Raw genomic sequence first — 20,334 nt, forward strand, 5'->3', positions numbered from 1 at the left:
TTATTATAGGGCTCATAAATGGAAATAATAAATGTGTCCCCCCCCTTTCTATAATTTTCCACTTCTTTTGTATCTCCATCTGTTACAGATACCAGGATTTAAACTGCAGTAGGTGCCAGCTCTATGTAGCAAACAAATACTGTATATGAAAGGTTCATTGTACATTGAAGTATCTTAGTCATAAATACCATTCTGGTGTGCAGTTACTATTATCTTCCAGTATAAAGATTGTCCATAGATTTGTCTTTGGTAAACTTGACAGTGTTCTGCTTGAGGATAACAACAATTGTGTAATTTACTTACTGTTGCAGACTTTCACACTCAAACATTGGAAGGATTGCTGGAAGTCATCTGTACTATTGATTCACTCAGCACAGGAATACAGTAAGGAATAGCAAACCAAGTGGTAAAAAAATCATTTGCCTTGAATTCGTTTCTGTATATTTCCATGATTTTGGAAGTGGCAAAACAGAAAATCCTGTTTTTGAAAAGGGGTGGCTTTGTTTAGTTTTGTCTTTTGGTATCACATGACAGTTTGGAAGATTAAACATTTTGAGAAATGAGTGCTTATTGATTAAGGGGCTGGAATCAGTGTGAAGCTGCTTGAATGAAATTCCAGAGCCTGATAAGAGCAAATAGGACTATATCTCTTCACACAAGGAAGGCAGTTTGAACCGCAACATTAGTCTTGATTTGGTCCCTCTGGCATCATGATTAAGTAAAGATTTTAATATTTTCAGTGTTCCATGCACGTTAATCGGTTTGCAAAGTTTATGCAATCATTCATTTTAACAGCTCTGTCTTGCCAGTCTCCAAAGTGAGTGTCACCAAGGCAACATGCAAGATGGACTGTGCCAGCAGTTTGTCAAGAGGGGTGGCAGGTCAGCATGCTGCAGGGCCTCTTGCAAATAACACGAGTTACCATTGCCACTTGGCGCTAATGTGGTCTCTTCAGAATCTACAGCATGGGAAATGTCTGCCCAGAAGAACAAAACTCCAGAAGCAGCAATGTCACTGTAGATATCCATCACTTATTATCACTATGCATGAAAGAGCGGTGAAAGAATGGGTATCGTCATGTAATTGCTGGTTTATCAGAACCTCGAGTGTTTTGTGATTCTCCAGTGATGGGTTTTTACAGATTCCAGCATTTGCATCCACACCAAGGAGAAAGAGGTAAGACACAGGACTGCAATTTTATCAGCATAAAGAGTGTTGCCTGTGGCTGACCACCATTCCCACTCTCACTCCTTCAGAAGGCAACAGAAAAGATCATCTTGAAAAATGCCCAGAAATCAATAAATTTATTGATTCAATAGACTCTTTGTAAGGGACAGCTAAGAAAGCATAATCTTGTTACATATGTTGGAAAGTTGGTTTCTTTCATTATGCATTTGGGCACCCCCTAAGCTATCAAAAGCAAATTTTGCAGGATGGTATTTGTCTATGCTTGGATACAGCTGGATGCCATTTTGAAACAAGATGGGCAGCCTGAACCTTCCAAAAATGAGCTCTGTGACTGCCTTGAAAAGATGCCTCATAGGAAATAAATTACTATGAAATTGTGGGTGAATACATGTATCCCTATGAAATAAATATCTGGTCTTATAATGGGCCTGGTTCACCAACATTGCCAAGCATATTTAAGATTGCCCCTTCATTTCAATCATTCTCGGAGTATAATTGTGTTACTTAAATGTCACATGGGTTAACATAATACATCAGGGATGTATTATTCTGAACATAATAGGACACATTATTTTAGAACAAGGGATGCCAACTCAGTGCCCATGAAGGCTTTCAATTAGAGTCTCAAGCCCTCCTAAAATATACTTCTCCCCTCTTTATTGCCTTTTTAAGTTAAAGAAAGTCTCCCACAGGAGACAGTGATAACCACCAACTTGGATGGGCTTTAGAAAAGATTAGACAAAGTCTATCCATGATGGCTATGCTCTGCAAACCATGTGGGGCAGGGGGAGAGTGCCCTTGTGCTTGGGTCCTGCTTGCAAGTTTCCCACAGGCATCTGGTTGTCCACTGTTAGAACAGAATGCTAGACTAGATAGGCAATTGGCCTGATCCAGCAGGCTCATCTTATGTTCTTTTGGTTAGGGGGCAAAATGTGCAGATACCTTCTAAGTGATTGCTGTGGCCACCTTGTATATTTTTCCTGGCACTAAGGAATGGTCCCTGTTGCTATTAAGCAGCAATATCTGTGTGTGTGAGAGAGAGTGTGTGTGTGCGCGCACACATGCGTGTGCGTATACACACACGTGCATGAATGTGCACATGTGTGTGTGTATAAAATCAATATTGTGTGATCCCCATATCTAGAACCAGCTGGATATAGCTGACTTCCCATAGTAAGGATAAGGGAGGGGCTCAGACTCTTTAATTTTGTGTTACGCCATACTTATCATGGCGGGCATTTTGCACTATGCCACACCGACATTTAGCAACTTTTTTTTGTGACTGGTGGCCCCAGCACTCTCTCAAAATTTGAAATGTGCCAACTGGTTCAAGAATGTTGGCAACTTCTGTTGCAGAATGATAATGTTTTTCATCTGGTAAGATTTGGTCTTCAGAGCTGGTCTTTGTTAAATAGTTGAATTAATTAAGAAATTGATGTATATTGAAAATCTTCAGTTTTTGACATAACTGGGACCCTTAACTGCCTGCTAAATTATCAGTCCTTTTTCAGACGGAACAGTGGTTGTCCCCCCCCCCCGTCCTTAATAATTAGCATTCAAGATCATTTATTACAGCTGCACAGTTAACACATTTAATGAAAGGCAGATGGATTGAGGCACATCAATTGTCACCTTCACAAGTCTTCACATTAAAATAATTCCTGTACATAGATCCAGTCTATCCTGGGTTCTCTCTCTCTCTCTCCCATCCCCCACCCTCAACTTCCAACTTTGTTGCCTTCCCCCACATTCATTTCCCCATTAATCTCAATGCATTTTCCTCCTTTCTTTCCCTGCTTCTCCCCACCAGCACTCTTTCTTAAATTCAGCAGCAGCACACAATATTTTCCCTTTTCTAGTGAAAACTCATTGAAGAGGACATCAGAGGGCTGTGCTGCATGACTGACTGCAACACACTGAACTGCCTGAAGCCAACTTCGTCACAAATTCCTGAAACAATGGAGAGAAGGAGCAAAGCAGGTAAGGGTTGACAACTGTCCCCTTCAGTGTTGAGACTTTCCTACGGTAGTACTTCAGCTAAACCCTCAAAGAGCCTCAAGGGGCTTTCCAAATATGTGATCAAAAACATGGGACCTGTTTCCACCTCTTCAGGGCCCAATACTGGGGCAGGATAAGTACTGTAAGCGGAAAAGATGGTGGCTGGGGCAATTATTGGCAGAGTACTTCTTCCAAGGACAGGAACTAGGACAAAAGTCCCAGAATCCCCAACAGGAAACAGACACTCTGTGCAGTAATTCCAACAATGTCAAAACCTTCTTTGATTCAAATGAAATTTTGTGCAGTTTCATACCAGAGATTCTGAGGCTTGTAGTCCCAGTCCCCATGTGAAAAGACAATGCCAGGGACTTGGTATCCACCACTGCCACCTCTCCTTCTGCCTCCTTTTGCCCCCCAAGGTATGTTTCTGGGAATGGGAGAGAGGTGGTGGAGGAAGGGCTTAACCCAAATTGAGATGAATGGAGCTTGCTTGCAGCAGACTGCTCTTTGCACCTTGAGTCTGCTCTTACACATTTGGGAATGGTGCTCACTATGTGAACAACCTTCTTTAAATTATTGTAACATCGCTGAATCAGATGTAGCAATGCAAACATTATTCTACCCTTACACCTGCCTGGCAGGTCTTCTTACATTATGCACAGTGTAGGAACTGCTGCAGTGCGGCTCCTTCCTAAGCCGCCAAGATAATGCAGGAAGATTGCTTCCAACATGAACCATACAAAGACTAGACCCATTGAAATTAGTAGACATAACTGATTTGGGTCCCATAATTTCAATGGGTCTGCTCTGTGTAGAGCTTAGTTGGATGTCACTCAGAAACCCTATGCCACCTGGGATGACCCCTAAGCATGCTTCTAAGCATTCTTTTTATGATAGACCCTAGCATAGTCTGGAACAGCAGCAGGGACATCTTCATGGCTGAGGTTTTCTTGCCATTTCTCGAGTGGTGCTACACTGGTTCCTGCCTAGGTAAAGGTAAAGGGACCCCTGACCATTAGGTCCAGTCGCGGATGGCTCTGGGGTTGCGGCGCTCTTCTCGCTTTACTGGCCGAGGGAGCCAGCGTACAGCTTCCGGGTCATGTGGCCAGCATGACTAAGCCGCTTCTGGCGAAGCAGAGCAGCACACAGAAATGCTGTTTACCTTCCCGCCGGAGCGGTACCTATTTATCTACTTGCACTTTGACGTGCTTTCAAACTGCTAGGTTGGCAGGAGCAGGGACCAAGCAATGGGAGCGCACTCCGCTGCGGGGATTCAAACCGCCAACCTCCCAATCGGCAAGCCCTAGGCTCTGTGGTTTAACCAACAGCACCACCCGTGTCCCTGGCTCCTGCCTAGGGACTGCAAATAGCTACTGAAATCATTCCCTGGGTCTTATGTTGTGCCTGCCTGCCTCACAACAATATGATTGCAATGGCATGGCATAGCAAACAAACACAGGTACAGGGCTGAAGTGCTAATTACATAGGTCTGCAATGCAGCACATAGATTATAGCAGTCTGTGCCTACAAAATAGGTTAAGAATCAGACTTGAAAGTGCGTCTTTCATTCTTAGCTAACATTTCACAATTCGAACCCAAATGCTGGAACTCCTCTTTCCAACCCCCAACCCCCCTCAAACCTGAGTGACAAGCACAATAGCTTTCCTTTCTCTTATTGAATTCTCTAGCTCAAAATAACAAAGTAAAAGTTTTATCTAACCTGAACTAATGAACCATAAATCATTTAAAGCATGCAAACCTAGTTTTGAAAAAGGAAAATCAATAGCAACCCATTGAGTTTCCAAAGTAGATTTTTCTGCATGATGTCCTTTGGATCTCATTTCCACAATACAGAGTCCTTTGCAAGAGAGAGGAGATGGGGGTGGGGTGGAAAGCCTACTTTCATCAACACGTTGAAAAGGAATCAAGATGAGCACTGAAATCTCAGAAAGGTAATAACAAAATGAGGGCTATATTTTCATACTATAGTCCCTGAAGGTGCTACGACACATAGATGGATGAACATAACAATCAAACCTTTGCACTGTCTGAGAAAATGAAGTTCAACCAGCTTGTACTGGGAGTGGTTGATGGGGGAGAGACCTAGTGCTACACATGATTACCTACACACAATTAGAAAGGAGAGGTGCTTCACCTTTTAAAGGGAGCGCCTCCTCCTTTGGTCCTTTAATCATAAGGGCTGAACCCCACCCCATCCATCCATTCCAAAATCCAGCTGTGAGAGATTAACCTGTTCATGACCTGGCTATGGATTTTGTAGGCTGAGGCCAATCTTGCTTGGCTCTCTCCAAAAAGGATGCTAAGGTAATGGCTGCTCCTCTGTGATACACCATACGCTGAATTACTTGGTACTAGAAGGTGAGGTCCCGTTGCTTGGTCCCAGCTCCTGCCAACCTAGCAGTTCGAAAGCACGTCAAAATGCAAGTAGATAAATAGGAACCGCTACAGCGGGAAGGTAAACGGCGTTTCCATGTGCTGCTCTGGTTTGCCAGAAGCGGCTTTGTCATGCTGGCCACATGACCTGGAAGCTATACGCCGGCTCCCTCGGCCAATAATGCGAGATGAGCGCGCAACCCCAGAGTCGGTCACGACTGGACCTAATGGTCAGGGGTCCCTTTACCTTTACCTTTAGAAGGTGAGGTATCCTGTGAGGAGAATGAGATCTTGCACTATTTAAGGTGCTGATATTAACTGTATACAAAGCCTTGAAATACCTGGGACCTAGGTATCTACATATATCAGCCTGCCCAGGCTCTGAGATGGGTGGAGGGTCCTCCCCATTGTCCCACCAAGCAGCTGTTACTTACTGCACATGGAATACAGGCTAGCCTAAGACCTTCTTGTATTTCAATTGTAGAATTCCCTTGCCCTGGACTACATCTTTGATGAGTTCCCATCACCAACTTAAAGCACATTTCTTCATCCAGGCTTGATTAAGTCTGTTCTGGATCTCAGGATCGTTTTGTACTTTAGTACAGTATTGTCCTTGTTTAATCTGTGATGTTTTTAATAGGGTTTTATTGATTTAAAATTTAAATGTGTGTTGTATTATTGACCATTTTAAACTGCTTTGTGGCTACACAGTGGTGAAAAGCAGTCTGCAAATGATGCAAATAGATCTATAGTGATACTCTACAAACTATTTAAAAAATTCCTTCCAGTAGCACCTTAGAGACCAACTAAGTTTGTCATTGGTATGAGCTTTCGTGTGCATGCACACTTCTTCAGATACACACGAAAGCTCATACCAATGACAAACTTAGTTGGTCTCTAAGGTGCTACTGGAAGGAATTTTTTAATTTTGTTTGGACTACGTCAGACCAACACGGCTACCTACCTGTAACCCTACAAACTGTGTGTTGTCAATTTATGGGCACTCATTATGCATGAGATCAATCCATACAGTTGTAATCCCTTCCTCTCAATACTTGGAGTCATGAACATATGCCCCTATTACAATAAAATAACAAAATGCTTACAAAATACTTTAGAGATCAATCACTTAAGATCTCACAAGTTCTCTTGACATTCTCCTAAACGCTTTAGCAAAACATCTTTAGCTTCATTGTCTGCTAAGGAGCTTGAACCACGAATCATGATCTGTCTAACAAATAACAGGAAGAGGTCACGGATCATATACACAGAAGTAAGCCCTATGAGAATAGCTACACTTATGTTAATTAATCTATTTCCTCCAAATATAATTATCATGCAAACGGTATTACCTTGCTCAAGGCTTTTTGTAGTATATAAACATCTAGTTGATACAGATGAAGCTTCCTACAGCATAACAATCACTCATGAGGAAATTGCATCCAATAAAACAGACACTTTAAAACAGTAAACCTCCAGGGAGCTAACACTTAATGGGCCATGTGAAGTGAGGAGTGTACCCAAAATTGATGGGGATATTTGTGAGCCATTTAATTTATGAGCAATTTGGTTAATCAATAAACAGTTATATGTGTACAATCAATCATAAGAGTGTGTTTTTTTGTAAACAAGGTCAGCCCTAGTACATTTCTGCTTTTGCCTTTCTTAATTGCCCTTTAAACAATAACATTTAAACAAAAATCAAATCTACTTTCCCAACTGTTCAGTACTGATAAGCAATAAAAAAGTAATAGAACAGATAGCATTAAGCACTCCAAAAAATGCATTAGATGCTGATGGACTGTGTGCTAATTGAAAAGTGGCATTATAAGTTCCAGTCCACATGACTGCACAATTTTGGAACATGTTGGCTATCACCACATTTTAAAGGACATTTGCATAAGGAAATAGGCACCATAATGGGGCAAATTTGCTTATAACATCCTTCTGCCCAGAAAATAAAGCCATCACTTAACTTAATTGATAATAATAGTGGTTTTATGAGCATGGCTAATGACAAATGCATGTGATTTGTAGGAGAGTTTTTGGATTATATTAAAGAGATAAGTGAAGGGAATGTGCACAATTGCATCTTTTTACTTATGTCACTGTTCAGTTACAATCTTAATATTTCACCAAAGAAAGTTCACAATGGGTTTTACAAATAATATAACAGAATATCATTAAGCCATGCCAAACACGTCCTTAAAAAAGAAAACCAAACACCAGTACTTTATTTCACAATACAGTACGTATGATTCCTTATTGCTATTTCCCCTCCTTATAAAATTCCCCCCTGAAGCCCAGTATTTTGGGGCCTTCTTCCTGGCACACTGTTCTGCCTTTTGACTTACCTCATTCCTTTTCGCAGCCTTTCTGGTGACTCCTTTACATGGTCCATTCAGTGTTATGACTTTGTGACTTGTTGCTTTCTTTTACATCTCAATAAAATAACTTTTAAAAAAAAAAAAAAAGCGTCAACATAATACAAAGTAACAAGCTGGCTTCGTCTCTCACTACTCAGTCTCTAAGAACATTTGACATTGAAAAGGTAGATCTGCTTCAGAGCAGTTAACGGAACTCAGCAGCCCTGTTTTGTGGCATTGTAAAAGTATGTGGAGGGTGACGGAGGTAACAGTGAAGGAGCCGATTTACATGTTCGTTTATAAAAGTATAGTCCATTCTCTCATAAAATATCAGGAGTAGGGGTAGAGCAATATAAAAACACTTTTTTTCGAAAATCTGTACAGAACAATCATTAAAATGACTGGCTACTTAGAAAAGAAATCAAGCAATTGCACAGGCCTGCCAGCACAAAGGAATTCTTCAAGTCACACATGAAAGTGAATTTAGCAAGGGTGTCTGCCCAATCTCTCGAGTCTTCCTCAGAGTGGAGCCGGCAACACTTGTGGTTGAGGCCTGTTGGGTCTCTGTAACATGGGGTACGACTAATAGTGTTTCTCTGGGTTAGGAAGTTGTTCAGGGCTTTGTATATCAACCCAAGAACACTGAACTTCTACTGACGAAACATCTACACTGCACATGTGCAAACAGTAGTGTCATATCATTGTCAGCCATCTGTCCCCATCAGCTGACTGAATGCTGTTTTTGCTTCCAGACCAGGACCACTTCTTCAGATACATAGAAACAGAAGTCACCAGACCCTTATATATAGTGAGAGGATGGGGAGGGGTATTACTCAGAAGGGTGGTGGGAATGGGTGATAGGTGTGGCTGATAGGTGTGGTAAACCTGTTGATGACTTTTAACGACTGCAATTGGTCTTACAGGAAAAAGCAAGGGGTGAAATGGCTAAAGATAGCTTTATCATGTTTAATGAGATAAGAATCCAATGTCTCTAGTCAGACCAGGTCTCTCCATGGATTTAAGTTTGGTAATACAGTGGTACCTTTACTTACGAATAACTCTACTTACGAATGTTTCTACTTACGAATGGAGCTCCGTCCGCCATCTTGGATGCGGTTTAGATAGGATTTTTTCTACTTACGAATTTTTAGATTGGGTTGCTTCTACTTACCATTTTTTTCTCCCAATGCATTCCTATGGGATTCGACTTACAATTTTTTTCGACTTACAAATGTGTGTTCGGAACGCATTAAATTCGTAAGTAGAGGTACCACTGTAAGTTGCAATTAAGCAACTTCTCTTTTCAGTTGCAGTATCTGAAGAAGTGTGCATGCACACGAAAGCTCATACCTATGACAAACTTAGTTGGTCTCTAAGGTGCTACCTTTTCTATTTTTTTTTTTAAAATAAAAGCTTGTTTCCCTATCTTCCCTAGGATGACATACGTATCCTTTTTTTAGAACAAGTTCATCTGAAATTGTCAAAAGCAAGTTGTCACGGAACCTGGGAGCCAGGCTGAGATTAAAATTCACAGAATTGCTTTCTTGGAAAATGTATGTTTGTGGAACTAAGCAACACTTAAAATTTTACAGTCTGAGTCCCAGCCTAAGCAAAGCTGTCACCTTTCACTTTATGGCTACCATCAAACTACTACATTTCTTTCTTTCTTTGATTTAACAGCCGCTTTTCAGAAAGCCCCCCCCCCCCAAGTGACAATGCATGCAAAATATTTTGCAAAAAAACCAAAACAAAAAAACCGTCCATACTCAATAAAACAATAATAACAATAAAAAACTGAACAGCAACAAAGCAAAACAAGCCCCCCCCACACACATATGCCAGTTTCCTAACTGGTTAAGTGACAGATTACTCCAAACTGAAGGCCTGTCTAAATAATCCAGCCTCCCCAACCTATTTCAGACCACAGCCCCCATCAGTTCCAGCCAGCATGGCCAATGGTCAGGGAGGATGGGAGTGCGTGCCATGAGAGCACCAAGGGGGTTAGAGTAGAACCACGGAACTATAAACCTCCCCAGGTGACCTTGGACCAATCACCATCTCTCAGCCACCCCAACCTCACGAAGTTGCTCTTAAAATGGAGGTGAGAAGAACAGGTCCTTGGATGAAAGCTGGGACAACAACAACAACAACAACAACAGAGTAAGGCTCTAATTACCTTGCTAGCTTGCCCAACGGGGTGGGATTTTGCCCCATGGTGGCAGCAGTGGCTTCCTTGCATTTGCTTCCTTTTTTATCTCGAAAGTATCATGCAGTCTTTGAGTTATCAAAGAAGTCTCATTTTTGAGAAGTTTTCAATGTATATGGTTTTTCTTGCTGCTGAGAGCTATGTTACAGCTTCTTCCAGGAAAGAGCACAGAGAAGAAAGGGAGGAAGCAAAGGCTGCTGGGAACCTGCCAAGCTCCACCCACTGGAATCTTGAGCTCACGGCCCAGGTTAACCCTTTCATGTGCACAGGTGTCATCCAGTAACTCTACAATAAAACACCTCCTAGGAAGGAAGCATGGCAGTATGAGCAGGGGCATAAGCCAGCAGAGCCAGAAGCAGCTTTTAAACTGAATAGTAAGTGCCCCTGCTTGTGGGAATCAAAATCTGAAAAGTGACCAAAATAGCCCTTCTCCTTTGCCAGTTTTCCAAATGCAGGAGGTGCATTTGAGGGATTTCATTCCAGCCCAACTTCTAGACAATAGTAGAAAACTGAGCAAGCTCCCACCCCCTGTGGTAGATATCAGTGGGTTGGTAGGATCATGTGGAAGTGGGAAGTCCTTTCACTGTGCAATCCTATGCATATCAACTCAAAAGTAAGTCACGCTGACTTCAGTGCGGCTTTAAAGATGAAAACTGGCTTTGAATTGGGCTCAGACACATACTGGGAGTCCACGCAGAGTGAATGACAATAGAGTTACATGTCATAAGCCTGGCCCCTGCATTTTGCACCAGCTGCAGTTTCTAAAGACTTTTCAAAGGCAGTGCCACATATAGCACGTCGCAGTAGTTGAAACAGATTGCAACCAAGGTGATGCGATGGTAGTCACATTGACCTTCGAGCCACAGCCATAGCCTGATTCAGTCAGGATAACCCTCAGATTGTGAACCTGGTTCTTCAGAGGGAGTTCCTTAAATCCACCCTACCTAGAGCAGGCTCTGTCACGAATCAGCATTTTGTGGAAAGACTCCAGTTTCTGCCTTTTCACAAAATGTGCATCTTCTTTGATCCATGCACTCTCTCCACTGCAGCTTGATGTTTGCAATGTGCGTTCAGAAACAAATCTTCATTCTTGAATCCTCTTGAGATGTATAGTGTCAACTTGGCTTTCTTTAACCCTGTTGCCTCTAGTGCTCCACAGCATCTGTTGTTCTTCAGGCACCCAGAAGCTGTGCCCACGTACAGTCTGTCCAAGTCCGCCTGGAGAGTTCGGCAGCACTGAGCAGTTAATAGCGCCTGCAAGGTGGCTGCACTTCTTCATTTATTGAGGTGCTTTTCTTAGTCTCAGCATTTGATGCAGCTCATTTAACCAGCAGAAAATCCAACGATTACCAGATGTTATGTTGTAGGAGTGACTAATTATCAGGAAACATGACAGCCATGGACTTTTGGGGAAGAGTGAAAGAAAAAACGCTTTCCTAGGAAAAAGTGACATTATGTATAATTAAGGAATAGACTTAAATACAGTGGTAGCTTGGTTTGCATATGTTTTGGATTACGAACATGTCAAACCCAGAAGTTTCCTGGTTTGCAACCTTTTTTGTATTACAACCTATAAGGGGGAGGGCTTATAGGGAACAGCCCCCCCCCCTCATCAGCTCGAGCTCTTCGCAGAGCAGCAAGTCCAGTAGCGGATCAGATTACAGGAATCAGGAAGTAGAGAGGGAGGAGAGAGGCTCTGACAGCATGAGAGAGCCTCAACACCGAGTAGAGAAGGAAGCAGCTGGGAAGGAAATGACGGGATTGGCCACTGGAGAGCAGTCGGAAGGACGGCCCTTCCCCCCGATGCCTGAATCGAGGGACATGGCACCCCGTAGGGCAAGAGGGAGGCGCTTTGGGGTTCCCAAGCTGTTATGTTGGGTGCGAAACAGAATGAAGCCATTGCGAGGGTCTGACTCGGACTAAGCAGACATGTTTTCCAGACTCTTTGCACTGTAAATAATATACACAATAAGGACACCTTAAAGACAAGGAGGTGTGGAGTGTCGTTACTCAAGAGTAGCCGCAAGAACCTCTGACACAACCCTCTCTCTCTCTCTGTCTCTCTCTCTTTTTTTATTACGAACTTCTTCTGCTGCTGCTAATTTCCAAACCATTCAACTTATACGAATTTGGTGAAGGGCTATAGTTCAATGGTAGAACATCTGCTTTCCATACAGTTCAATCTCTGGCACCTCCAGATAGAGATGGAAAAGACTCCTGAGTGAAATTCTGGAGAGCTTTTGTCCGTCAGTGTGGGAAATGCTAAGCTAGATGGACCAATGGTCAGATTTGATATAAGGTCGCTTCCTGTGTTCAAGTGTCAGCATTCTATGGAACTGAATATCATATATTTTTCAAGTGTGCCTATCAATATTATATTACAAATAATTGCTGATGTTGACTTACATAGGAGGTTACATAACTTACCTTAACACTAACCATTCACCAAATAAGTTATAGAAATGAAATATGACATATTTATAGTTAATCTATGAGCAGTAGTAAGGGGAAACAGCACCTAAATTTCTAATCTCAAACAAAACAAAACCAATCATTGCTCAACAGATTTGGTTTACTGAGTCATATATCACACCTTGGTTTGTCAACTTCAGGGAACGTTAGTCTGGGATGACATTTATGGCACTCAGAAATAAGGAGAACGGTGCTCTCTTTTTCGTAGAGGCAGGAATTGTCTGTTTCCATATGGATAGGATGAAACCTCATTTCTCATTTTGCCATCCCATTGGGGTGTGCCCATTTTGGCAACTTTTTCAGCTGCTGGCAAAATTCAACAAACATTTTTCCTTCAGGAGCATTTTTCTTTCATCAAACTTTTTAACTTATCTGCAAGACAGAAAGCTGCTTGGGGAGGCAAGTTGCTGGCCACCAATATTTTCAACCAAAGTGCATTTCTCAAATGATGCTTCTACCAGTTGCTTGTTGAATATAACTCCTAGCCAGAAAGGATTCAACACAGTTTAGCTGACTGCTACAGCTCCAAAATTCATTGTTTGAGGGCCCAGACTGATTTGCCCCAAAGCAGTTCACCCCCAGCTCTTGTTTTCACCCACATTTTTATTGGATTATTTTCAATACTAATAAAACTTAACTTAAAAGGAAGGTTGCTTGGAAAAAAATTGTTAAATTTGTAGAACTGAAGAGACTCGAAATACACATTTATTGTATTGTCTAATTTGGTCTTACATTATAATTCTTTACATCTGCCAAAGGTGTGGCTAGTAAAATGGATATAAGCTGACAATCTGTTGTGATTTCCATGTAACCATGTGTTTCAGATTGGACAAATGTTGGTTTCATATGCAAGCAACAGGGCCACATCTATTTATGAATTGATATAGAGGAAATAAGTTCTAGAAGTGATCCAAAAATGATTTCAAGTGGGAGACCTACTCAGAGGTTTAAGGTGAGGTGAATATGAAATGGCAGGATCCCTGATGGACAATTATCTCTGAAGGACAAGAACAGCAGCTGAATAGGGAACACTTCAAAAGGGTGGAGGGGTAGGAATTCAAATAGGTTGGACCATTGCAATTGTGGAAAGTCTTATTTTAGTCGGTCGCCATACAGGAGACTGACTTGCAAAAGCCCTGCTAAAATAATAAATAATTCAAATACATAGCTCCCTCACAAGGAAGACAGAAAATTCCTCTTCTAGATCAGGCTTACCTGTCTGAGAAATTTATTTGAGGATCTCTTTTGTGTTCACAGTAAATACCCTGGGCATATAATGAAATGGAGGTAAAAGCTCATGAAGACCTTAAAAATGAAATAATACACCAAATAAATAAAGAGAGTGCTGGTGGCTGTGCATGTGATAGCATAAGGTCATATTTAATTCAGTTGGGGTGCGGGGAAGTATGAAAGCCCAACTTGATTAAAATCTTTGGGATATATCTCAATCTGGTGCATATCAAGGATAATACTTAATACCCAGTTCTCTCTCTCTTCATGCAGACAGTCAGATTTGGTGCACAAAGAAGCTTTGGCCCATACACACATTTTATTGCAATATTTCCCAGTATTTAAAAGAAAGGCAAGAAGAAGGTCATTGACTATTAACTCGATCATCTCCCAAGTTCATAAGATAAACATGACTTCTAAGGAATGATTTTGTTTGTAAATTTTAAGGACCCCATATATTCTAAGTACTGTACATGTTAAGGCCAGCATCACAAGTAGAAATGTGAGAGGCCCCTCAAACATGCCTTGAAGCCCACTTGAGCTTTTCACATGTTCCTGCTGAATGCACAAAAACTTTGAATGAATTTGCAAGTATAAGATCATGGTAATAGTTCTGCTGGTTCAGGCCAAAGGCCAAAGGCCAAAGGCCATCGAGTCCAACTGTTCTCACAGTGGCCAACAAAGAGCCTATGGGAAGCCCACAAAGAGGACCAACAACTGGTATACACAAGAATCATGGAGGTAGGTTTTTGGGTACGTCTGTGATAGTAATTCTCAAAAAGCACAACAGATTGGCATGGTTCTCATCTTCTCTAACAGTCCCACTTCTCCATCTCCCTCCCACAAGAACCTCACTTTGGGGAGGGGTAGTGGACTACAGTAGCAGAAAAGTCTCAGAGAGCCCCCACCTTTCCTTAGCTGCAATGGAAATTATGCACAGAGCTTAATTCCCAGTTGGGGATCATGAGGTAGTTTTCCTAGCAGAAAATTAAGCTCTGTGTGTCATTTACAGTTCAAATATTAATCACTGCATAAGTGATTAATCATCAAGTGATTTAGAAATGAAACTGCTATGAAAATATCCCAAGGATTTTGGAGCTTCTGCTTATCTTGCCATTATCCACTGAGCATGCATTGAAGAAGAATGAAACTTTAGATTGTCCTAAAATGTGTGGGAAAGCGTTTCTGAACAGAACAAGCTGAAAGCCTGGATTGCTTTCAATGTGGTGGTCTACTGAATTGAGTAGGAATCTTGCAGATATAAGCTGCAGTCTAAAACATGTGCAGCTAATTACATAATTCAATTTAATATTTTTTAAAAACTTTTAAATAAATTGTACATCTCACCATTTTGTGTCTGCAGTGCAGTCCCAAAATGGCTTAGAGAAAACAGGACAAAGCAATACAACAGCAAAAAAAATTGAATAAAGCTGATAATGGTACTGTAAAAGCAAATAGAAGCACTAAAACATAATCCTTAATTAATTTTAAACATGGGTAATGAGAGAGCTAGATGCATCTTTCTGAGAAGATCACTCCATAATCTGGGTGCTTCATTCAAAAATGGCCAGCATTCCTGTTCCTACCACCTGAATACCTGCTAGGATAGCAAGAAGTGCTCAAAGTTCTTCAAGCAGGTTCATGTGGAAGGACATGAGGTCTGAGGTACCCCATACTTAAACTGAACAGGGCTTCAAAGGCCAAAAGCCAGCACCTTGAATTGACCCTGGAAACAAGTTGATAGCAAGAGAAGCTATAAGATCAGCATAGTATTGTCTATCATGCTAGTTCCAAAAAGAGAGTCTGGTTGTTATATTCTGTACCATATTCCTGACTGTCTTCAAGGGCAGCTCCACACAGATTGCCTTACAGACCAAGGCTTGAATAACATCACTAGCTCCAACTTCTTCAGAATCCATTTTTTTCTTGCAGAAGGTGAACCTGGCTGTGCCAGGTATATCACTGTAATGAACTCTATATAGCGATGGGTCCAGTAGATCTCACTGTTTCATTACAAGTGCAACCCTGTCCAAACAGATGCCTCCTCTGGCACCATCAGAAGCAGAGCCAGCCCAAGATATTTTGCTGCCTCAGGCACCTGCTACCTGAGATGGTCACCTTGATCTGCCCCCCTAGAAGCAAAAAACAGCTGAGAGGCGCAACGCAGCAGCTCCAGGCTCCCGCTCCCGCGTGAAGCTCCAGAGGTGCGCGGGGAGCGCGAGCCTGGGGCCGCCGCACTGTGCCTTCTGGGGGGGGGCTATGCCCATGGCAGTCAGGCCAGGATCAGTGTTATATGCTACAAATAGCAGCTGAGTTGGTAAACCTCCTTCTTGAGGTATACCACTTGTAGACTGCAAAATATATTATTGTTTTTCCATCCCTCCAAATTCCCTTTTCACTGAAATCTAGCTTGCCGAGGAAAAGCCTAGTCTAGAAATGTTCTCCTTGATATTTTCAAGCTGCAAGGATTTTGTTGGTTGATTTGTAGAGCCATTCAGTCCTATTGACACTTACAAACCAAACCCATTGAAGAGAGGGACGTAATTTCACCCTCATCTATTGTTTGTGAGGACATGGTTAAACCTCTTGCTATTTAGATAGCTGGCTCCTACAGTATGTCTGATCCTACTGGCTACCTGCTCAAGGCAAAGCAAGTAAGTGAACGAAAGGCCTCACAGTTATGTGTGGCATTCTTATCTTAGTTAAAATGCAGGCAGAACAAAAATCATTACAGCAGAATGCCAAGTGTAAAGCAACTTGGGAAATCACGCAGAAGATTAGGGTTGAATATATGTATTCACAATGGCTTTAGGAAGGTTAATCAGGTATTATGGGCTGTACCAAATAAGTCAATTTCACAGTTATAGTAAAAGGGGGACTTTGATAAATGCACTTTAAATGAACTGGAGTACAGGATCAACTTCTTCAGTGGGAAACATTGCACTGAGCAGTACCTTACAATTTCACCTCTGTGAATTTTGTAAAGGCTGCATATCCTTGTCTCTTTTTCCCTTTCTGTAATGATTTAGACTTCCATGTTTTGTCAAAATATGCCATTTTTAATCGCACACAGCTCAGTATGGTATTAAGTTACACAGTGTACTGTGCTAAACCTGCGAGATAAAATGCAAATTGCACCAGACGGCCACTGTTTAAATCCGCCTATAAGTGAGAACAGATTTTATACGTTTCAGTTTAACTATGTAGTAAATTCTTTCTCTATAACTGTTCACTGGAGTCATATTCTTAATAGGCATTTATGGAGTAAAAGGTAACATGCCAGTTAGAACTGAGATTAATGATAACAAATTCTGTTATACCACTACAACATGCATAATTTACAATACAAGAAGATGTAATTGATGTGACCGTATAGGGAATAATCTTAGGCAACAGCTGGCTAGCCTGACCCGATCCTCCCACCTGTAGCTGCCACATTGCGAGCAAGAGCTTTGCTTAGCAGTAAAAAACTGTTGCAGCCTATAATAAAAGATAAGTGAAAACTATACCCCCCAAGTATTTTCATTTCCACCCCAGCCCCCTTACTATAAATTCTTCCTGACTTTGGAGACTTGGAATAAAACCTGTCCAGGAGAACCGACCTTTTCCCAATTCTAGTCCATGGGGACATGCCAGGTATAAGGAGTGCAGTACCTGAACCAAAATTCTGAAAGCTGCACCTCAAGCTTTATAGGTGGTGGGGTGGCCAACCAAAGTGGAACAATAGCAAATACTGCAGTAAGCAGATTGGTCTTATCTATATAAGTCTTGATCAGTAGCTTTAAGTGATACAGAATGGTTCTGGTTTCAGCTGGGGCCCACATTCATCCAGGATGGTGAAGGCTGGCATGGAAAATTTGGGTACTCTTCTAGCTGGCTTGGCCAGTCCCTCATTTGGAAAGGCATGTGGACACACGGCCACAATTTATGCTCATTCTGTCTTGTGCTTAGAAGCCAACCTCTTGATACTGACTTCCTAGCCAGCTACTGTCCCCTTTCCAGCCTTACCATTTGGAGGGGTGGTTGGGTAGTGGGTGGTTCTTAACCTCATTAACAACTGGATGTTATTAACTTCACGCTCCCCTTTCAGACTGGATTGCTGTCCAAATATGCCATTGAGTCTGAACCTATTGCTGACAATCTTTGTTTTAGAAAAATCAATCATGGTAATTGAACTCTATTGATCCCATTGTGGTCTCTTTACAGCCTTTGATATAGTTGATAATGAAGTGGCATGGTTCTTGAGTTGCCTTGTTTGGCTTCAAAGAAGAATAATTAATAATCATATCCCCAGGATATTCCCTAGTTATTGGATAACCCCATAGTTTATTCAATGTGGTTATAAAACGAGTAGGCCACATTGTATGGACAGAGTTTGATGTCATACAACATGAGGCATTGATTTAATAGTGGACACTAGTGTGTAAGTCTGCACAAGCAATAACTCACTCCCATATACTCTTACTGGAGCCTGACAGCAACCCCAGTGTCTCTGAAATAACTGTCTAGGACTGCTGCTATATACTCATTCCTCTCACCTTGTTACAGGGCCGTCTTAAGCATATCTGGCACCCTGGCTCCGTGGTGCGAAGATCCCTCTGGCGCCCCCCGACCCCATTGCCCAATGCAACGCCCCCTGGCGGCCCAGTGCCCTGGCACCTTGCGCCACCCAGCCTTGCCTTAGAGCTGGCCCTGCCTTGATATAGTTGTACCTGCAAGAGCCATCATGCTACTCTGACTTGGATGATAACAGTATGGGGTCTCCTCCTACATCTCATCCTTCTAGAAGCGAAAATGAAGTTGCACACTGGCCATAAGTGAAAGTGGGGAATAAACAAGGATTTTCTAAAATGCCAGTCAGTTCTTCTCTACTATAAAATAATACAATCACACTTCAGCTGCAGCGATGCGCAGAACTGTGCATGCAATTATGATGCATCCATAATGCATTCCTTGTCGTGTTGTATGTGTTTCCTTTTGCGTTTGCTTCATATCGCTGCCTTTTTGTAGGTTATTCAGCAGCAAATCTTTCCCCAGAAGGAAAGCCAGGTTTGAAATCGTATTACATGCTTCAGAAATACATTGTTAGTGTTCAGATGCTGTAAAATACCAAAGCAACATCCAAACAGCTTGAGGTCATTTTGGCACCTGAAAGTAGCTGTGGATCAACTTACAACAATCAAGAAGAGACGTTTGGGCTGGCTTTCAAGAATCCCAGATTTCTTTTAGCATGCAGCTAAGAAGGCAAGGACTGGGGGAAAGCGAGTGTGAAAATTTAAACTATGAATACGGAATAATGAAACATTATTCAGAAAATGAATAATTCAATAAAAAGAGCAAGCAAGTAAATATAATAATGATGGAAATGTTACAAAAAAAGAAAGAAAAGTCAGAGGCTTAATTCTGCCCAGAATTTTGACTTCCATTACTATGATTTCATGAACATGGTTTCAACACAGTTCCAATGTTGACCTAGTGAAAATACTGATTTTGTAGAGCTGTGATAAAGGACTCCCTGGTTTGGCACATCTTGTGAAGAAAAATCTAAGCTATCAAGCCACATAAAGTATGTACAAAGGCCCAAGATCAGTTTTGCCATACAAGCCTGAGTTCTGCATTAGAGCCCTATGGCTTCCATGTGTTTTCATCCTTGCTGATAGCATTAAAAACTCAATGCCCCAGTTGGAATGCCTGTTCTTAAAAGACTAGAATCACTATCAGAGGCTTGGTGGTTTAGCACAACTTGTGGTAATATAGGGCTTACTCATTGGTGGATAGTGAGAGAAGTCAAAGGGCAACAGGCAGCCAGTGGCAGTGAGAAGAGGGGAAGCTCTAAACCATTACGTACAAGCCCTGTGTGCCTGTTGTGGGAGGCAGCTAAATCAGGAGATGGCTCAGACGGTTCACTTCAGGCATCTAGCCAGCAGCACTAGCATGGGATTAATCACTGTATACTGACAATACATTGCACAGTCTTGAATGTCTAAATGGGCCTTTGATCTGATCCAGCAGAGCTTTCCTTATGTTCTTAGGAGCTATCACTGCCTTGGTTACCTCCAACAGGTGCCTACCAGTAAGGGCATGAGTTCCCCTGCTTCTTAGCTGCATCTCAGTGGCAGCCTACTGTTTCACACTCAACCTGAGCTCAACCTCAGTGGCAGAGCATTTGCTTTGCATGTAGAAAATCTCAAGCAATGCCCAGCATCTTCAAGTAGAGTTGAAAGGGAGTTCTGCCTGAAACCTTGGAGAACTGCTGCCAGTCAGTATAAAAAAATAAAATAAAACAATGCTCAGTTAGATGGACCATCAGATTCCAGCTTCATTGGTTGCCACTGGGTTTGCTCATTCTAATGGGTATCTGATGCATTTTTGTTTTGGGAGTTCGTTGGTTGGTAAAGTTGTACATATGAATTATGAATATAGTGTGCAAAGTGCATGCCAAGTATTTTTTAATCCAAATAATCTGATGGGTATGCATTT

At 41.8% G+C, this 20,334-nt stretch overlaps 1 long non-coding RNA gene across 2 annotated transcripts in view; it reads right to left on the minus strand.

Moving 5' to 3' along the window:
* LOC118092245 (uncharacterized) overlaps positions 1 to 10,334 on the minus strand; it is a 169,783-nt gene extending 159,449 nt beyond the window's left edge. Inside the window, exons 1-2 of one of the 2 annotated variants that reach the window (XR_015945890.1) lie at positions 10,123 to 10,325; positions 7,935 to 8,034 (exon numbers count right to left, since the gene is read on the minus strand). This is a non-coding gene — a long non-coding RNA (uncharacterized LOC118092245). Of the gene's footprint in view, positions 1 to 7,934; positions 8,035 to 10,122 lie in introns of both variants that reach the window. The other variant, XR_009558229.2, reaches the window with a different exon arrangement.
* Between the last annotated feature and the right edge of the window lie 10,000 nt (positions 10,335 to 20,334).

This window comes from Zootoca vivipara, chromosome 1 (assembly GCF_965207765.1).
Source record: "Zootoca vivipara chromosome 1, rZooViv2.hap1.1, whole genome shotgun sequence".
NCBI lineage: Eukaryota > Metazoa > Chordata > Lepidosauria > Squamata > Lacertidae > Zootoca > Zootoca vivipara.